We start from the raw sequence: 18,906 nt of genomic DNA, 5'->3' as shown, positions 1-18,906 counted from the left end.
GATATGCTTGATTATGTTTACTCAATGCTCGAAGGCTGCTTGCTTTGTGCTTTTAAGAGTTCTAGTTATCTTTTACTAACTACTAAACGAATATGTTACATATTGCAAGGACGAAATAATTTCAAAAGGTTAGGTCTAGCTCTATTTCGTAGCTCTTTTTTGAGTCCAACCGTTGTATGGTAAGACCTCTCATTCGAAGAATTATCTAGTTAGTGATATGTAATGGTATTCTCGAGCTAGTTAGGGGGAGATAACAAAGACTTCTTATGCAGCTGATGGCGGAGAGTGAGATGGTAATTACCTTAGGGGAATCCTAGGATGAAATTAACATCTGAAGGGACTTGGTGAAGTCAAAGCATTTCTTGAGGAAAGTAAGGATAGATGTGGAAGGTAGATTGGCCCCGTATTACTGAAAGCAGAGGATCCGTACTAGAATCAAGGAAGGCTGAGATGAATCCAGGGAACTTGTAGTATATGTGATCCCTCGAGATATGATTAGTATTATGATGTTTGTTATGATGTATTACAGAATGGTGGTTTTACACACTCGACAAGTCGGCAGTTTAGGCGCCCGTGAGGGATCAGGCTCAGGCTCTGGAGTCGGGCAGCTAGACGACCAGACGAGGGAGTTCATCTCCTATGAGATCACGCGTAGTATCCTAGATCAGACTCCTGTGATCTTCTGCACGTTCGAGGAGGGTATTTTGGAGCTTTTGGACGAGAGACTGAGTGGCTTCCTCACCGAGGTGGCGACCATGATGGGGTCGCGCACACTGAAATTCTGAGAGTTCAGAGCTTGTGGAGCTCCCGATTATAATGGGGATCGGGACCCCATTGCGAGCACCAAATGGTTGGTGGATGTCGCTAACACATTCCGCACCAATAGATGTCCCAAGGGGGACAAGGTTCGACTTGCGTCCTATCTTCTGAAGGACAGGGCACGCGAATGGTGGGAGGAGGTTGGGTATGTTGTGGGTGACACTTCTCTTGATACTACGACTTGGACCGACTTCTCGGCTAGGTTCAGAGTCGAGTTTGCACCTGTGATAGAGGTGCAACAGCTTGCTAGAGAGTTGCAGGATCTCTAGCAAACGAATGAGATAGTGATGGAGATCACTGCTATGTTCAGGGAGAGGGCCCTTCTTGTTCCACAATACATGGCAGAAGAGGAGAAGAAAAAGGCCCGATATTATGAAACGTTGCGTAGTGATATCTGCCAGTTTGTGAGCCGCTCCAGCTGCAAGACGCCGGAGGATATGCTTGTTAGGGCTCGAGAGAGGGAGTTGGATTTAGAGATGGAGAGGAAGAGGAAACCCGAGGTGGTTCAGACAGGAAGTGCGGGTAAGAAGCCCAAGGTGTCAGATCACAGACCTAAGAGCTAGCATGGCCGCAACCGTTGTGGCAAATGCGGCAAGATGCACGATGGGGAGTGCAAGGCAGGAAGTTCAGGAAACTTTAAGTGAGGACAAACTGAGCATATGAGTAGAGATTGTATAGCTAATACAACCACCACGACAGTATCAGACCTGATTTGTTTTTAGTGCAATCAGAGGGGACATAAGCAGTCCTAGTGCCCTAGTTTAGTAGCAGCAGGGCAGGTGGCAACACCCGCCCCTGCTACATTGAGGATTACAGATGGCTGTCAGGGCCGAGGTGAGGCACATGTGGTGAGGAGCAAGGCCTTTCAGTTGATAGTAGAGGAGGCACGAGCAGCTCCCGACATGGTGACGTGTATGTATCTTCTCCTTATCTCTTTATTTATACTGATTATTGCATATGTTTATGTGTTTCATTATAGGATCGTTATTAGTTAACGGTATATTAGCCTTGGTACTGTTTGATTTGGGTGCAACCCGATCTTTTGTTTCGCTCGCGCTCAACAAGCGATTCACAAGGGCTCCTGGAGAGCTGCACTGCTCACTTGATGTATAGATAGCAGATGATAAAACCGTTAGGGTTGCAAGGGTTCACCAAGGATGCACACTGCAATTGTTCGATGATCAGTTTTCTGTGAATCTAGTCCCTATTCCCCTGTGAGGGAATAAGGTTATAGTCGGTATGGACTAGTTGAGCCCCAATGTGACAGTAATCGACTACGAGCAGCAGCTAGTGAGGGTTCAGAATCCTAGTGGGGGAGGGTTAGTGATTCAGGGCAAGAGGTCGTAGGGTGGATTGACCCTATGTTCAGAAGCGATGTTGAGGCGCTATCTTCGGCAGGGTTGCACGAGTTATGTCGCATATGCCATGGGTACCCAGTATAAGAGTAAGACGATAGTCGATGACGTACCAGTAGTGCGAGAGTAACCGGACGTATTCCCGGAGGATTTACCTAGGATACCTCCGGAGAGAGGTTGAGTTAAGGATTGACCTAGTCCTTGGTGCGACTCCGATAGCCAAGGCACCATAATGATTGGCTCCTCCCGAGATGCAGGAGTTGTCTATGCAGTTGCAAGAGCTACTAGATAAGGGATTTATCAGGCCAAGCAGTTCGCCATAGGAGGCTCGATCCTGTTTGTGAAGAAGATGGACGGGTCAAATCGCATGTGTATAGACTACCGGGAGCTGAATAAGGTAATGGTGAATAACCGTTATCCCCTCCCGAGGATTGATGATTTGTTTTACCAGCTACAGGGCGCATCTTGGTTCTCCAAGATTGATCTGCGATTGGGGTATCACCAGATGCGAGTCAGGGATGAGGATGTGTAGAAGACAACTTTTAGGACTCGCTATGGTCACTATGAGTTTATGGTGATGCCTTTTGGGCTCACCAATGCTCCAGCCGCGGTCATGGACCTCATAAACGGCGTGTGCAGACCGATGCTGGATAGGTCTGTGATAGTCTTCATCGATGATAAATTGGTCTATTTGAAGACTCAGGAGCTATAAGCACCTGAGGGAGGTGTTGGAGATGCTGAAGAGGGAGAGACTTTTCATAAAGTTCTCCAGGTGTGAGTTCTGGTTGCACGAGGTGCAGTTTCTTGGGCACCTTGTCAACCAGAAGGGTATTCTGGTCGATCTGGCCAAGATAGAGGTCGTGATGTAGTGGGAAATTTCGAGGTCTCCAACTGAGATTTGGAGTTTCCATGGTCTAGCGGGTTATTACCAGAGATTTATTTAGGACTTCTCCAAGATCGATGTTCCTTTGACGCGATTGACCAAGAAGTCGGTGACCTTCCGCTGGGGGCCTGAGTAACAGGCAGCCATCGAGACTCTCAGATAGCGGTTATGTGAGGCATCGATTCTGACTTTGCCGGAGGGAGTCGACGACTTCGTGGTTTACTGTGACGCTTCGATCACGGGCATGGGTGCAGTATTGATGCAGCGGGGTCAAGTGACAGCTTACGCTTCGAGGCAGTTGAAGCCTCATGAAGCTAACTATCTGACGCATGATTTAGAGCTGGGGGCTGTGGTTTTCACCATCAAGATTTGACGACATTACCTCTATGGGGTCCTTTGTACCATTTACACGGACCACAAGATGTTAAGGTACCTCATGGATTAGCCAAATCCGGACATGAGGCAGCGTCGGTGGTTAGATGTGGTAAAGGAATACGATTGTGAGATCCTTTACCACCTGGGCAAGGCCAATGTAGTGGCCGAAGCCGTAAGCCACAAGGCTGTAGCGGCCCCGATTTAAGATATTTGTCTAAGGATGACAGTGATTAATCCATTGCTGGAGCAGATCAGAGAGGCGCAAGTTGAAGGCCTAACGGAGGAGCACCGGAAGTGCGAGCGAATCATAGGCCAGGTGGCCTCCTTTGATTATGTCAGCGGTGGGTTGCTGACCCCTCATGGGAGGGTCTGGGTTCCGTACTAGGGTGGAGTACGACATATTCTAATGGATGAGGCCCACAAGTCAAGATTTTCAATCCATCCAGGGGCGACAAAGATCTACAGAGAGCTTCATCCTGATTACTGGTGGCTACGCATGAAGCGGGATGTAGCCTGGTATGTTGAGAGATGCCTGACCTGCAGGAAGGTTAAGGTAGAGCACAAGAGGCCTCACGGTAAGACGCAACCGTTAGATATTCCTATGTGGAAGTGGGAGGACATTACTATCGTTTTCATTACGAAGCTTCCCATGACCACACGTGGGGAAGATTCGATATGGATCATCATGGATCGGTTGACCAAGAGTGCTCATTTTATCCTGGTCCAGGAGAGCATATCGGCGGAGAATCTGGACGAGATTTAAGTGCGTGAGATAGTGGCACGACATGGAGTGTCTGTTTCGGTGGTGTCAGACCGAGATGTCCGTTTCACTTCCAGATTTTGAAAGCGGTTTCACGAAGAGATTGGTACTCGTCTCCACTTCAGCACCGCTTTCCACCCTCAGACGGACTGATAGAGTGAGAGGACGATAGAGACTCTCAAGGACATGTTATGTGTATGTGTCTCGAATTTCGGTGGGAGTTGGGATACACATCTTCCGTTAGAGGAATATAACATTAGTTACCACGCCAGCATAGACCAACCTCCCTTCGAGATGCTCTACGGGAGGAAGTGTAGGACCCCAATCTGTTGGGGGGGGAGGTTGGTCAGAGAGTTATAGGGAGTACTGAGGTAGTACTCAAGACTACAGAGAGGATCCAGAAGGTCTAGAGTAGGATCCAGACTGCTCAGAGTCGGCAGAAGAGCTACGCTGACAAGTGGTGTTCAGACTTGGAGTTTTAGGTGGGTGACGTGGTCCTCCTGAAGTTGTCAGCTTGGAAAGGTGTCATCCGGTTCTGGAAGCGGGACAAGCTGGGCCCCAGGTATATCGGCCCTTTCAGGGTTATAAACTGGGTTGGCAAGGCGGCGTACCATATGGATCTTCCAGCAGAGCTCAGCCAGATCCACAACACGTTCCACGTCACTCAGCTACAGAAGTGCTTAGTGGATGACTCAGCAGTTGTGCCACTAGAGGATATTCAGGTTGATGACAACCTGAATTACATCGAGAGACCAGTAGCAATTCTCGATAAAAAGACAAAGGAGCTGACGAAAGAGAGGGTTAAGTTGGTGAAGGTGCAGTGGCAGCACCATAGGGATTCAGATTGGACTTGGGAGCCCGAGGCGGAGATGAAGGAGCACTACCCGTAGTTGTTTCCAGAAGCTGCAGACTTCAAGGACAAAGTCTAAGTCAAGTGGGGGAGAATTGTAACATCTGCTTCTTGGTACGCATTTAATTATAATTTATCTGTTTTTGTAGAGCTACTCAATGAGTTGGGAGCCCCAGACTCGTCGAATAGAAACAAGATTGGCTGCGGGGTTTTAAGCAATCTACTCGATGAGCTAAGAGCCCTCAACTCAACGAGTAGGTCTACCAGAGTGAAACCCTAATTTCAGGGTTTTGCACCCTATTTATGCATCTTAATCTCCACCCTATGGCCTCATTTCAAGTTCCAAACCCTAATCCACGAAACCCTAGAGCATTGTGTGAGTGTGTGAGCCATTTTTGAGTAATCTTTGTGTATTCTAAAATCTTGAAAAAGAAGAAGGAGCCAGAAGGTTCAAGGAGAAGATAGTAGATCCAGAGACTTCTTTCTGGTAATCAAGTCTCTAACTTGGCTATTAGTTCATTAGATCTCCTTCTTTTCATTTTATGAGGGTTTTGGTTCAAGAGTCTTGATCTTAGGGACAAGGACGTCCCAAGTGGCTTACCTTCCAGATCTAGGATCTAAAAGGGGTTTCATGGAATAAAGCTGCAAAATTTATGACCATGGAAGCCCCATGCAAGCTTAAATACGTTATTATGGCCTTTAAAGCTCCAAAAGGCCATGCATGGAGTGAAAGGTGGAAAATTTATGTGTTCATCGAGTGTTTTGGGTCCAGATCTATGTTGTTATGCATTAGTTTGGTGTATGGATGGCTAGAGGACCAATATCTAGCTCCTAAAGGGTTAGGGTTTGAACTAAACCCATGGAATAGAGGTATTAACGGGTAAAGTTGGAAACTTTACACTCAAAAGGAAGTTCTCAGTGTGCATGAGGAATAAGAAGCCTATATCTGAAGAGTAGGGGCTTAACCCATTAAGATGGCCCAAACAGATAGGAAACTCGTCGAGTCCATAGAGGAACTCGACGAGTTGAGTCGTTGTAACATCCAGATTTTTGGGGATATCATTGTGTACGTTAATCTTGTTATTGAAGGAGAGACTCGACGAGTTGAGGGTCCAACTCGTCGAGTCAAATCGAGTGGCTCACATGAATTTAATGAATGGACTCGACGAGTCAAAGGTGGGACTCATCGAGTAGGTACTGGGCAGAGAAACCCTAATTTCCCAGGTTGGGACCTATTTAAAGGCACTTATAGCCTCATTTGCGGCTACCATCCTTGAGAGAAAACCCTAAACGTGCATAGAGATCCATGAGAGTCTTGGAAGCTAAAACTTGGAGTAGACTAGTGCATCTGTTGAGGAGAAGAAGAGATCATCCAACAAGGAAGCTAGAGAATCAGTGGATCTGGTGTACCTCCGTGCAAGGGCTTAAGTAAGAGGTAAAAGCTTGCACCTTTCTTGTTATTTTTCTTAGATCTTGTTGCTATGGAAGATTAGGGTTTCTTCCACCATTGTTGGGACTTTGAATGCATAAGGTCCCTTTTTAAGGTCTAGATTTCAAATCTGGACTCTGTGAGGTCCAGAGAGTCCAAAGATGATAGATTTATTTAGCCATATAAGAGCTATTGTGGTTGATCATCCTTGTTAGAGTTATATTGGCATTATGAGCCCTATATGCCATGTTTAAACGTAAATCTTGCAGGTTTACGTGTTAATCGACCCTTAGTACGGTAGATCTAGAGTTTGGGGTGATGGATTTTCCTTAAATCGTTGGAATGAGGAATCTGATCGAAGGGACTCGCCGAGTCCATGGCCTGAATCGACGAGTCGGTTAGGGTTTGTCCCGATGAGTTTGTTCATGCGATAACTCGGCAAGTTGGGGGTCAACGCGACGAGCTGAGCTGGATGTCTGGAGACTTCTGAGGAAATGAGGGGACTAGACGAGTTGCATGAGTGCACTCGACGAGTCAAGTCAAACATGGACTATTGACTTGAGTTGACTTCTGCTTACTTTAGGGTTTAGTCAACGTGAGTAATGGAAACCTTGGAGAGGTAGGATGGCCTTTTATCCACTTCAAGAGTTAGACAGAGAAAGCGAGTAGGGTTTGGAATAAGCGAGTATTAATAGAGCATTAATTAGAGATATTTATCCTATGTGACAGGTGGAGGCTAGTTCGAGATTTTCGAGTACAAGACTGTTATTTGCTGGTTTACCAGGTGAGTCTTCTCACTATACTTTACCTAGAGTGGTAAAGTGTCTTATGTGTTATTTGTATGATGTTATACACTGCATTATTTCTATGTGATTTATGTTATGTATGATTTAGAGTTTACAGAGTTAGGACCGGAAGGTCCACATAGTTAGGAAAAGAGGGTCCACCAGAGTTATGGGACTGGAGGGTCCCACTGAGACCACTACTAGAAAAATAGCCTTTAATGACGCGCAAACAATGACATGCAGTGATTTACGATACGCAAAAGCGTGTGTCCTAAAACTACTGTCATCTCTTATAAATTTTGAAGGATAGAGGGCACGCCTTTGTGTGTGCCCTAAAATTAGTGTCCAAAAAAACACGGAGGGCGCATATGATAAAATGTGTGTCGTGTGCGCACATCGCTTTATATTTTTTTTCATAAACACACGTTTTAGAAGCTCGCGGGGGAAATGAAATTCCAAAAGTTTGAAAAGCCGCCATGTTCTCCTCTACCTTCTTTCAATCGTTTTTCCCTCTGTCTCTGTCTCTGTCTCTCTCTCTCAATCAAATACCAAAAAAACCTTCAATCGGAGAGCCACAATGTCTCTCTCACCGTCACTACTCTTTTCTCCTACAACAGCATCACAACATCACCAAATCTCTAATCTCCAACCGATGTCTCCACCCATTCTCTTCCCTTGCTCTAATTTGCTCAGTCAAATATCCAAAAAACGAACCACGATGTGCTTCTCCTTTCTCCCATACCAGTCGGCAGAAATCAAGGAGTCCCATGCCTAAAATTCGATATAGGGCCACAAAACCGACTATTGTTGGAACGAGGGTTCTGGTTCTTAGTGAAATCGAAGGTTTTTTGGTCACCGGGCCATGAAATTGAAATCAAAGGGATACAGTTCTTGGAACCACGACTATTGTTGGAACTAGGGTTTCGGTTCATAAACCTTCCATCTACTTCTCTCAATCTTTAGTTCCTCATGTAACGAGTCCTCCATGCTCTCCGCCATTAGCCATCGCCTCTCTGTGAAGCCACCACGGGATGGAGACCGTTGCACCTCATAACTACACCAAAAACCTTCAACTTCTCAGCAAAAAGGTTACACACACACACACACTTTCTCTTTCTCTATCTAATCATCACCCGCGCACTGTGGTTTTTGTTTGTTTCTCGCATTACGATAAATTGTTTAATCAATTGCTGATTATCTGCTTGTTAAATTCGAGGAATATAGGAACATGAACAATGAATTATGTCAAAAACAGTTGGTTAATGCTTTTGTCTTGATCGATTCGAGTGAATTTTTTGTTATGTGTATTGAGTGGTAACGAAAATTGGTTGATTGCTAGTTTTGGTGGGCTAAAAACAATTTGAAGAATTCCGCGTTAGGTTTTCGTCATACATTCATACCAAGTGGTCAAGTCGCTTAATGTATTAGTTCGGGACACTTCCGTTCTCTCGTTTTTCTTCAAAGAGGATTTTGAGTCTCGCTTATTTTAACTGGATAATTATCCCGAGTAAAATTATCCATCAGCATGTTTTGGAAACGACTGTGTTAGTTTAAATTAGTGAAATGTTCATCAGCTTCAGAACAATTAAAATTAACGGATTGATTTAGCCATTTAGGATACTAAAATCTCAGCTATTGAATTAAAATTGTGGAACACCCCATTTGTCACTGATATTGGATCCATTGATCTTTCAAAGTTACCATTGTTTCAGTTCAGATAACTCAATTCAATTCATAATAAAACGAGTTAAACATTTCTCTGCAGGTGAATCACAACATCTACATATGTTAAGGAGGCCAGCTAGTTTATCAAGGCGTTTGGGTGATGGAACTGGCATTCCCTTTATGGGATCCTTGAATCCAAAATCACGCCCTTCCCCTTTCTTATCCATTGGCCTTGTTCTTGTGGTAATCACACCTCTTAAAGCTTTTGCATCTACTGTAACATCTGTTACTCATGATTCATACCTTTGATACTCTTCTTCTCTTCTTAAAAAAAACACTGAGTGAGACTTTCCCTTCTCTCAAAACTTTCAGGGAGCTTTTCTCATAATTGGCTATGTTTATAGTGGTTCAGGTTAGTACATTTGAATTTCTTTTGGCTAAAAAAATTCTATCTTCTCTTATCTCAACTTATATGAAAATTATCTTTGTAACAACAGGTGGAAGCAATATTGATAATGTGGCTCTAAGTAGGCTTGAAGGTAAACCATTTAAGATAATAATAACAATCAGTTATCTATTGAATGATTATAAATTTTCTGATATGTTGAATATGCAGGTGGTGTTTCATTTTCAACAGAGATTAATCAAGCACTACCATATCTAAAAAAAAGTATATGGTGACATCATGCATAAAGTTCTACATGTGGGTCTCGATTCATGTTCAGTGGTGTCCAAATTATTGATAGAATAAGATACATAAGCATGGGGTCTTGAACCTTATGGTTTAGATGAAAGTAATGCAAACTGCAAAAGCCTTATAAGAAAAGGCATTGTTCGTGTTGCTAATATTAAGTTTCCTCTTCCTTATAAATCAAAATCATTTTCTCTTGTTATTGTTTCGGATGCTCTTGACTATTTGTCACCAAGGTACCTCAACAAAACTCTTCCAGAATTATCAAGAGTATCTTCAGATGGATTTGTTATTCTCTCTGGTGAGTTTTTTTTTTCTTTTTCTTTTAGCAATTATTCACTTATATTTTATAAAGGTAATGTTGATTTTATTTTGATAAAGGTTATCCTGGTCAACGTAAAGTCAAAGTGGCTGAAATGTCCAAATTTGGTCGCCCTGTAAGTTCTCTCTTATATTACTTGATCCCAATTACTTCAAATTTAAAATTTAAAGAAACATTGAATAATAAAAAATGAAGTTATATATATTTATAATAGGCGAAATTGCGAAGCTCTTCGTGGTGGATTCGGTTTTTTGTTCAAACAAAATTAGAAGAAAATGAAGTTGCTACTAAAAAATTCGAATTGGCTGCAGCCAAGAAGGCATACCAATCAACGTGTCAAATTTTCCATCTTATATCAACCCATTGAATTTAATATTTTGATGAAATATGAAATATGGAAAAGGTAAAAATGGTAAACTATATACCTCAAATGTCGTGCATACACAACAACTTGGATTTTTTTATGAAGAAGATGTATATTGTTATTACACTCTTATTTTCATGTTTTTTTAAGTATTGTTTTGTTGGAACAAATGATTATTTTTAGATTGTTTTTAGTACCTTTCTCAGACATTATTATATGATTTTGATTGGGGGGAAGGTAAATTCAGTGTTTTGTGTGTACATTTGGAAAATGTCATGCTCATTTAATGGAGCTATTTTGCATACAGCGACATTATAGCTATTATTGCAGTCCATAATATATGGTTAATATAACTAAATATTTTATTTATCATGTTCTTTTCAGGCTATTTGAACGGGGTCTAGCCTATGTAGGAACTGATTATCTTTCATTTTCTTTGTGGGATAAATACATTGAATATGAGTATCATCTACAGAAATGGTCGAATCTTGCCATGATTTACACACGGATATTGGAGATTCCTAATTAGCAGTTGGATTGGTATTTCAACAGATGATGATTGATATATGTTTTTTCAACACAATCTTTCTTTAATTACTCAAGCCACATCTTTTCATTCTACTTTTTTTTTAAACTTTTGACAGCTTTAGGGAATTAGCTGCTAGTCACCCTTTATCAGAACTGAGAACAGCCGAAGAACTTGAAGATGCAGTAAGGGCAAAAGGGGAATTCAAGAATCAAGAAAGTGAGGGTGAGATCCATCCGAATGATGGATTAAGAAAAGCTAAAGAGTTGGAGACCTATATTTCCCTTAGAGAAGAACTTTATAAAAAAACTAAGGATTTCCATTCTAAAATCATAGATTTTGAAACAGCCATCAGGAGACCTTATTATCATTTTAGGCCACTTAATGTTACAGAGCTTGAAAACTGGCATAACTACCTTGATTTCATTGAAGGATGTGATGACTTGAACTAAGTAATCAAACTATATGAAAGATGTCTAATTGCTTGTGCAAATTATCATGAGCATTAGATACGTTATGTTTTGTGCATGGAAGCTAGAAAAAATATGGATGTTGCCGAAAATGCCCTTGCTCGTGCTACCCATGTGTTTGTTAAAGTAAATTATATGCAATCTCAATTTCTGTTGGCATGTGTTCTATAAAATTCTTATAGTAAAAGTTGATTTTATTTATTTATTTATTTATTTTACAGAAGCAACCAGAGATTCATCTTTTTACTGCTAGATTTAGAGAACACAATGGAAAATTGAAGGAGCAATTATCGCCTGGTAAAAATTAAAATCACTTAAGGGTTGTTTATTTTTCCCCATTAAGTTATGTATGTTTACAGTGACTTAATGTTGCATATTTGGATAAAGTGCTGCATATATAAAGCCCTTTTTTTCCTGGACTGAATAAACCTTCAAAATGAAACTAAATGATCATATTACCTTACATTCCAACAAACAATTTTCAGTATTCACCCATTTTATTTCTCATTTATTACTAAGTTAGGGTATATGGTTTTAGTTGAAGGTGAAGATGAACAAAGGTTTATCTCTTTTTATTTTTCATTTATTACTAAGTTTAGAAAATAAATGTCATAATTTTTGTTTATAGCTCCTTTTCTTTAGTTTTCTTCTTGCTTCCAATGTTATGCCAGATAACAATGGAGATTGATGGATGTCGGTTAATAGTCTCTTCTGGAGCATATAAAGCAGTAAGTTATTAATATTTTTTAAATAAATAAATGTTCCTCAATTTGCAAAATGAACGGGAATAAAAGTAAATAAATGTCGATATTTGTAATTTGAAGGTGGTGGAGTGTCTAATTAGGTTGGTTGAAACCTGATGAGGTTCCCATGGTAAGTGTAATTTGGTGTTTTGCAAGTTTGTGTCACCACAACAATTGATTTTGTATATTACTACAAAGTTGTCTTACAATCAATCATACTTGCATGACATTTTGTATATTCTAGATCATTTTGATTCCACTCTCATACATACCATGTGTATTATTAATTAGTTGATATTGATATTGTACAACTGACATGATTATTGTGTAGAATTTCTGTCGTTTTTGATCTAGAGTTGGGATTGATATTGAAGCTAAGAGACATGATGATTGGTTGGATACATGAAGGGTTTCAGAGCTTCTTTAAACAACTTAATAAACAAGAAGGTGCCCCTTTATAGCAATGTAGCATTAGGTCATATAGTTAGGGAAAACCTCTAAATAACAATGTACAATCAGATCCCTTTAATATCAATGTATTACAATTTTTTGGCAAGATGTTATTGGATGAAATTGATTGTTTTGGTATATAATTTTTTCTATATTTTTGTATTATGTGTAAAAGGGTATCGTAAAGGCACGTCGTATATGCATATTGTAAATGGTTGCTGAAGTTTAGGACATGCAAATGTGTGTCATCTTCATTTATGACAGGGGCTATAATGATACGCAATGCGTGTCCTAAACGTACGTCGTCAGGTTACGACACACAAATGCGTGCCGTCTACCTTTATGACAGGGCCTTCCTTGATACGCATTGCATGTCGTAACTGCGCGTCGTAAATGCGTGTCGTAAATAGACGACGCGCAAAAGCGTGTCGTCTCTTGTTATGATAGGGCCTTTCTTAACACGCATTTGCGCGTCGTCTGAGTGTTTTACGACACGCATTGCACGTCGTAAAAGGTTTTTTTTTTCTAGTAGTGGACACATTAACCAGAGGGTCATACATAATTATAGCCTCGAGTGGCTAATTTGTTGTAGGTGGTATTTTGGGGAACTCACTAAGCATTTATGCTTACAGTGTTATGTGTTATGTGTTTCAGGTACTAGAGAGAATCGCAGGAAGGCGCCGGCATGATCTATACACACTGACAGAGGATTGTATTTTGAGATTCTGGGATATGTTTTATTGTGATGACATCTGATAAACATGGGATTTTGAGAATGTTATATGAGTTTTATTGTGTTTGAAAATTGAATTTTTTTTTTAAATTCACGTTGTTACAAGTTGGTATCAGAGCCTTGGTTTGAGGGATTCGGATGCACCTTCGGGTGTATCTAAACTCAAACTGAGGATTTGAGAAAAAATTTATAATTAAACATTTTTTCTAAAAGAGTAAAAAGATTTTGAGACGGGCAGAACAAAGCAGTGTGTACAATCAGCTAGCGCCTGAACGGTGATTTCCCAAAATACCCTTACATTATGTGTTATTTTTTGCATGCTAGAGTAGGCTAGGCATTCAAATTTAGGACTAGAGTGGCCTGAGTTGTGATGCCTTAGCCTAGGAGTTGTTGCTATCTGTGATGCACTTTCGAGTATGTGCTGAGTGAGAGTGCCCAACAAGAATCCTTGTAGAGAGGGATTTGAGTAGAGGAGTAATCTAGGAGAGATGCCTAGATGAGTATTTGTGGAGCCTATCAAGAGAGTAGTTAGATACCCGCAAGGGGTAAAGTTGCAGAGTTCGGTGATATCTTTTTAGTATGAGTAGAGCAAGTGGAGTTATTACCTAGAGTGGGTTTTACGTGTTTATTCGATGCCCGAATGCTGCTTGCTTCGTGCTTTGTGGAATTCCCGATGATTAGAGCCATCTACCAAGTGAATGTGACGATATTCAGGAGGTAGATGACTGGAATCATAAGGAGTTTCACGGTAGCTAATGGCGGAGAAGTGTGAGAACCTAGGATGTGACCTTAGTCAGATGAGTACGCTGACAGAGTAGAGCATTTCGCTGGGGAGCGAGCACACGTGTTGGGATTGGCGATTGAGAAGGTTGAGCAGCTACTTAGGGAATCTGGGATGGTCTGTGTATAGAGTATGGGTAGATGTGGCAGGTAGTATAGGCCCGTACTACTGAAAGCAGACGACCCATACCCGATGCAGGGAGTATTCCGGAGGATCTAAGTAGCAGATCGGGAGGTGATGTCATGGTTTGAGTACCATGATAAGTAGCAGATCGAGAGGTGAAGTCATGGGTCGAGTACCATGATAAGTAGCAGATCGAGAGGTGATGTCATGGTTCGAGAACCATGATAAGTAGCAGATCAAGAGGTGACGTCATGGTTCGAGTACCATGATTTGAGGCAGATTGAGAAGAGAGGACATGGTTCGAGTACCATGATTCGTAGTAGATTAAGAGGAGATAACATGGTACGGGTACCATGATTCATAGTAGATCGAGAGGTGGCCATATGGTTTGAGTACCATGACATGCGGCAATTAGTGCTTCTGGTTTTACCGGTTATTTCGTGGTGATTGTCTAGACTGAGATCAGATGTGAAAGAGTTTGGGGCCAGAAGGCCGTGATGAACAAGTTTTAATGGAGCATCCCTGGAGAGGGAAATCGAGTTAGCTCCAAGGGATTGTTGGTGATATGCCAGTTGGAGACGCAAGACTCAGTGATGAGTAGGGATGGTGTGTTATGGAAGAATACGGTTTGGGCTGGGTGACCGACCGATAGTGGAGATGTCACTTTCTATGACCTGAGTAGCGCTAATTTCGTTTCCTGTGGGAGACATAAGAGGTGTTGAGATTTCGGTTCCTGAGTTTGGTGGGGGGGGGGGGGGCGTGAGCCCTACGGGATTGCACTGAGGGTGATCTTCAATCAGAGTATATGGCAGTGGGCCTGCCGCGAGGTAAAGATATAGCCTTATCAGGTCGTCAGTGGGGACCGAGATGGTCAAGGAGCAGGATACACCCTATTGAGTATAGTAGGTCAATCGTTAGCCGCAGTGTCGGACGATCAACAGGGGTATATCAGGGCGGTGCCTCTTATTGTCTTGGATGGGTATCGAGAGTGGTAATGTGGGTTCTACTCCTATCATGAGATACGTGATGGGGCGTAGGCTGAGGAGTCGAGGATGAGGAGGATGATAGTTCACTATTTCCATATCAGGGTTGACATCGGGCAGTTGGGAAGTCCGGTTATGGAATGTGTGAGATTCTGACAGACTAGAGGCAGTCATGATGGGAAGTTCTGAGGATTTCATCAGAGATTCGGGGTATTGGAAGTTGTTGGATCTCTGTTGGGGAGATCATCGAGCATTGCGTAACACCTTCCAAGAGTAGGTGTGATGTTACTAGTGGAAACAGTCTGTGGGATAGATTGTTGGTGTGCCAATTGGTGATGGTTCTAACCCTAAGTGGGGGAGAACCGGGTATTTTATTGAGAGGATCAAAGAATTGTTCGAGAAAGGTTAAAGATCTGGATAAAGAGACCTGCAGTGCGGATTCATGAGCCCAGGGTTATTGGTGATCGAGGCTAGGTGTAGAGCGAGGTAATGTATGTGGTATGTGTTGAGAAAGGATGAGTGAATTGGAAGATTCTTCGTGGCCTGTGCTTCTCGGGGTTAACATATGTCAAGCTCGAGTGCGATCGGGTCGCTGGATTGCGGATGCAATAGCTGAAATTTGCAAGTGAAGGTATAGATTGTAATCTATACCCCTGAAAGGGGCAACAGTTGATTCGTGAACCAATTTTAGGGTCGAGATGAGTAGTGACCAGTAGAGAGGGAGTTTCAGGTTCCCAACAGCATGTTCTGAGCCATTGTCGATGCCTCGATGTTTCAAGTTGGGAGATGGAATACTATGAAGGTTCAAGTGGTGCGAGTGGAAGATTGGTTGAGAGGTTCCGAAAGAGCAATGCGGTATCCAAGCACGGGGTTGTGAGTATAAGATCAGTGGATTGGGCAAGACATCGTGAGATTTTGTGTTGGTGTACCAAAGCATCCGAGGGAAGCACATCGACTAGTTGATGTTAAATGAGACTACTAAAGAATAAGGATTGCAGTGAGAAAAGGAGTTGTCATGTTGATGGCCGTCAGGAGTAGTGACACTTACTTTTGGATGGGTATGTGTGCACCTATCTATGATTGGGCCGTGGAGCGTGGGTTAATGGATGCAGCGTGCGGAGCTGATTTGAGGTTGAGACAGTGGGTGGTAAGAGAAAGTGTGGTAAAGCTGCAGGGAGCTCCAACATGCACTAGTCAGCGAGAGGGTGTTGTGATACTGCGGGGAGTCATAGTACTCACTAGTCAGCGAGAGGGTGTTGTGATACTGCGGGGGGGGGGGGGGGGGGGGCGTAGTACTCACTAGTCAGCGAGAAGATGTTGTGATACTGTGGAGAGCCGTAGTACTCACTAGTCATTAATGGGGTGTCATGGTGCGGCAGGGAGCCGTGTTATTTGTTGATCAGAGCATGTCGCAGGAGAGTTCTTAGGATTGAGTAGCCTTATTGGATTGAGTATTCGGGAGCCTGGGGGCCAGATCAGGAAAGAGACGGAGGTGTCTATATTTGTCAGGGATCGTTATACTCTGATTTGAGTTGTGCTTGTCGTAAGCCAAGGGCATTAGAGAAGAGGTATACGCGCAGGTTGCGGGTCATGAGTCGTGAGTTGAGTGCTTCATTGGATCGAGTGGTTCCAACTCTGGGTCAGACCAAACTCTCGAGTCTGAGTTTGGCTCTGGTGGTGCGTTGGGGAGGCAGAATGAGATTCTGGATTCTGATGTGGATTCCATGATGAGGGGAATTGTTTATCGTCTAATGTCTTAGACCTGTGTGGGTCAGTACTCGGGTACGGGAGGTACCACGAGATGCATGGAACTATGAGCAGTAGACGACATAGGTCGGGGTTGAGTTGATTTTCAGTTGGGGTGTAGCATTCGCTTGGGGTAAAGCGAACTTCGTGACTTATGTGTCACAATGGGCTGGTGTAGTTATATGAAGGAGGAAACCCTTGAGACGGTTGGGATAGTGCAAGGGGTAACCTATGGAGGTTCAACTGATGGGTCAGGAGCTGACCTGGTGCTCAGTATTGAAAGGGATATTGAGAAGGGAGCTAAGGTTTTCGTTTGTTGAATGTCAGAGGATGCATCTGAGCAAGCATGATCATCTCTGTGATGGAGGTCAGGGTGTAGAGAACTCGTTGTTCAGACGGGTTTTGATTGCAGTAGTGGATGGGTCCCTTGTGTGATGTGATCCTTTCATTCCTTGGTATATGATCTGGATTGACATCATGTATGGGATGAGTGATCGGTAGCCAGTTTTGGGCATGTACTTGTGTTTATCAGTCCCAACTAGAGAATCAGAGAGGTAGTGAGTTATCAGGGTTTGTTATTCGAGGAGCGAATAACATGGTGATATCTTGAGAGTGCGGTCTGGCTGTGTGACCGACCACTAGATTTTCCAGATTCTGGAGAGGCAATAGGGTAGCGTAGTAGCTGACGGGCCTGTCTTTCTTTCCAGAGAGAGGTCCTGTATGGATTCAGGTGTCCAGAGAAGAAGACAGTTGTGTGGTGTAAGATCCTTTCATGGTGCTGTTCGGTTATTGGATTAGATCTATATGTTGTTAAGGAGCGATTTCGGGGGCGAAATCTAATTCAAGTGGGGGAGAATTGTAACATCCAGATTTTCAGGGATATCATTGTGTATGTTAATCATGTTATTGAAGGAGAGATTCGATGAGTTGAGGGAATGAGGGTCCAACTCGCCAGGTCGAATCAAGTGGCTCGCGTGAATTTAATGAATGGACTCGACGAGTCAAAGGTGGGACTCGTCGAGTAGGTACTGGGCAGAGAAACCCTAATTTCCCAGGTTGGGACCTATTTAAAGGCACTTATAGCCTCATTTGCGGCTACCATCCTTGAGAGAAAACCCTAAACGTGCATAGAGATCCATGAGAGTCTTGGAAGCTAAAACTTGGAGTAGACTAGTGCATCTGTTGAGGAGAAGAAGAGATCATCCAACAAGGAAGCTAGAGAATCAGTGGATCTGGTGTACCTCCGTGCAAGGGCTTAAGTAAGAGGTAAAAGCTTGCACCTTTCTTGTTATTTTTCTTAGATCTTGTTGCTATGGAAGATTAGGGTTTCTTCCACCATTGTTGGGACTTTGAATGCATAAGGTCCCTTTTTAAGGTCTAGATTTCAAATCTGGACTCTGTGAGGTCCAGAGAGTCCAAAGATGATAGATTTATTTAGCCATATAAGAGCTATTGTGGTTGATCATCCTTGTTAGAGTTATATTGGCATTATGAGCCCTATATGCCATGTTTAAACGTAAATCTTGCAGGTTTACGTGTTAATCGACCCTTAGTACGGTAGATCTAGAGTTTGGGGTGATGGATTTTCCTTAAATCGTTGGAATGAGGAATCTGATCAAAGGGACTCGCCGAGTCCATGGCCTGACTCGACGAGTTAGTTAGGGTTTGTCCCGATGAGTTTGTTCATGTGATAACTCGGCGAGTTGGGGGTCAACTCGATGAGCTGAGCTGGATTTCTGGAGACTTCTGAGGAAATGAGGGGACTCGACGATTTGCATGAGTGCACTCGACGAGTCAGGTCAAACATGGACTATTGACTTAAGTTGACTTCTATTGACTTTGGGGTTTAGTCAACGTGAGTAATGGAAACAATGGAGAGGTAGGATGGCCTTTTATCCACTTCAAGAGTTAGACAGAGAAAGCGGGTAGCCTTTGGAATAGGCGAGTATTAATAGAGAATTAATTAGATATATTTATCCTATGTGACAGGCGGAGGCTAGTTCGAGATTTCCGAGTATGAGACTGTTATTTGCTGGCTTACCAGGTGAGTCTT

At 42.7% G+C, this 18,906-nt stretch overlaps 1 pseudogene; it reads left to right on the top strand.

Moving 5' to 3' along the window:
• Positions 1-8,769: 8,769 nt before the first annotated feature.
• On the top strand, positions 8,770-10,301 carry LOC111891134 (probable pectin methylesterase CGR3; annotated as a pseudogene).
• The last annotated feature ends 8,605 nt before the right edge of the window (positions 10,302-18,906 follow it).

The sequence above is a fragment of the Lactuca sativa genome, chromosome 3 (assembly GCF_002870075.4).
Source record: "Lactuca sativa cultivar Salinas chromosome 3, Lsat_Salinas_v11, whole genome shotgun sequence".
NCBI lineage: Eukaryota > Viridiplantae > Streptophyta > Magnoliopsida > Asterales > Asteraceae > Lactuca > Lactuca sativa.
The sequence above is the reverse complement of the archived record's forward strand: the minus strand, read 5'-3'. Positions and strand labels throughout refer to the sequence as shown.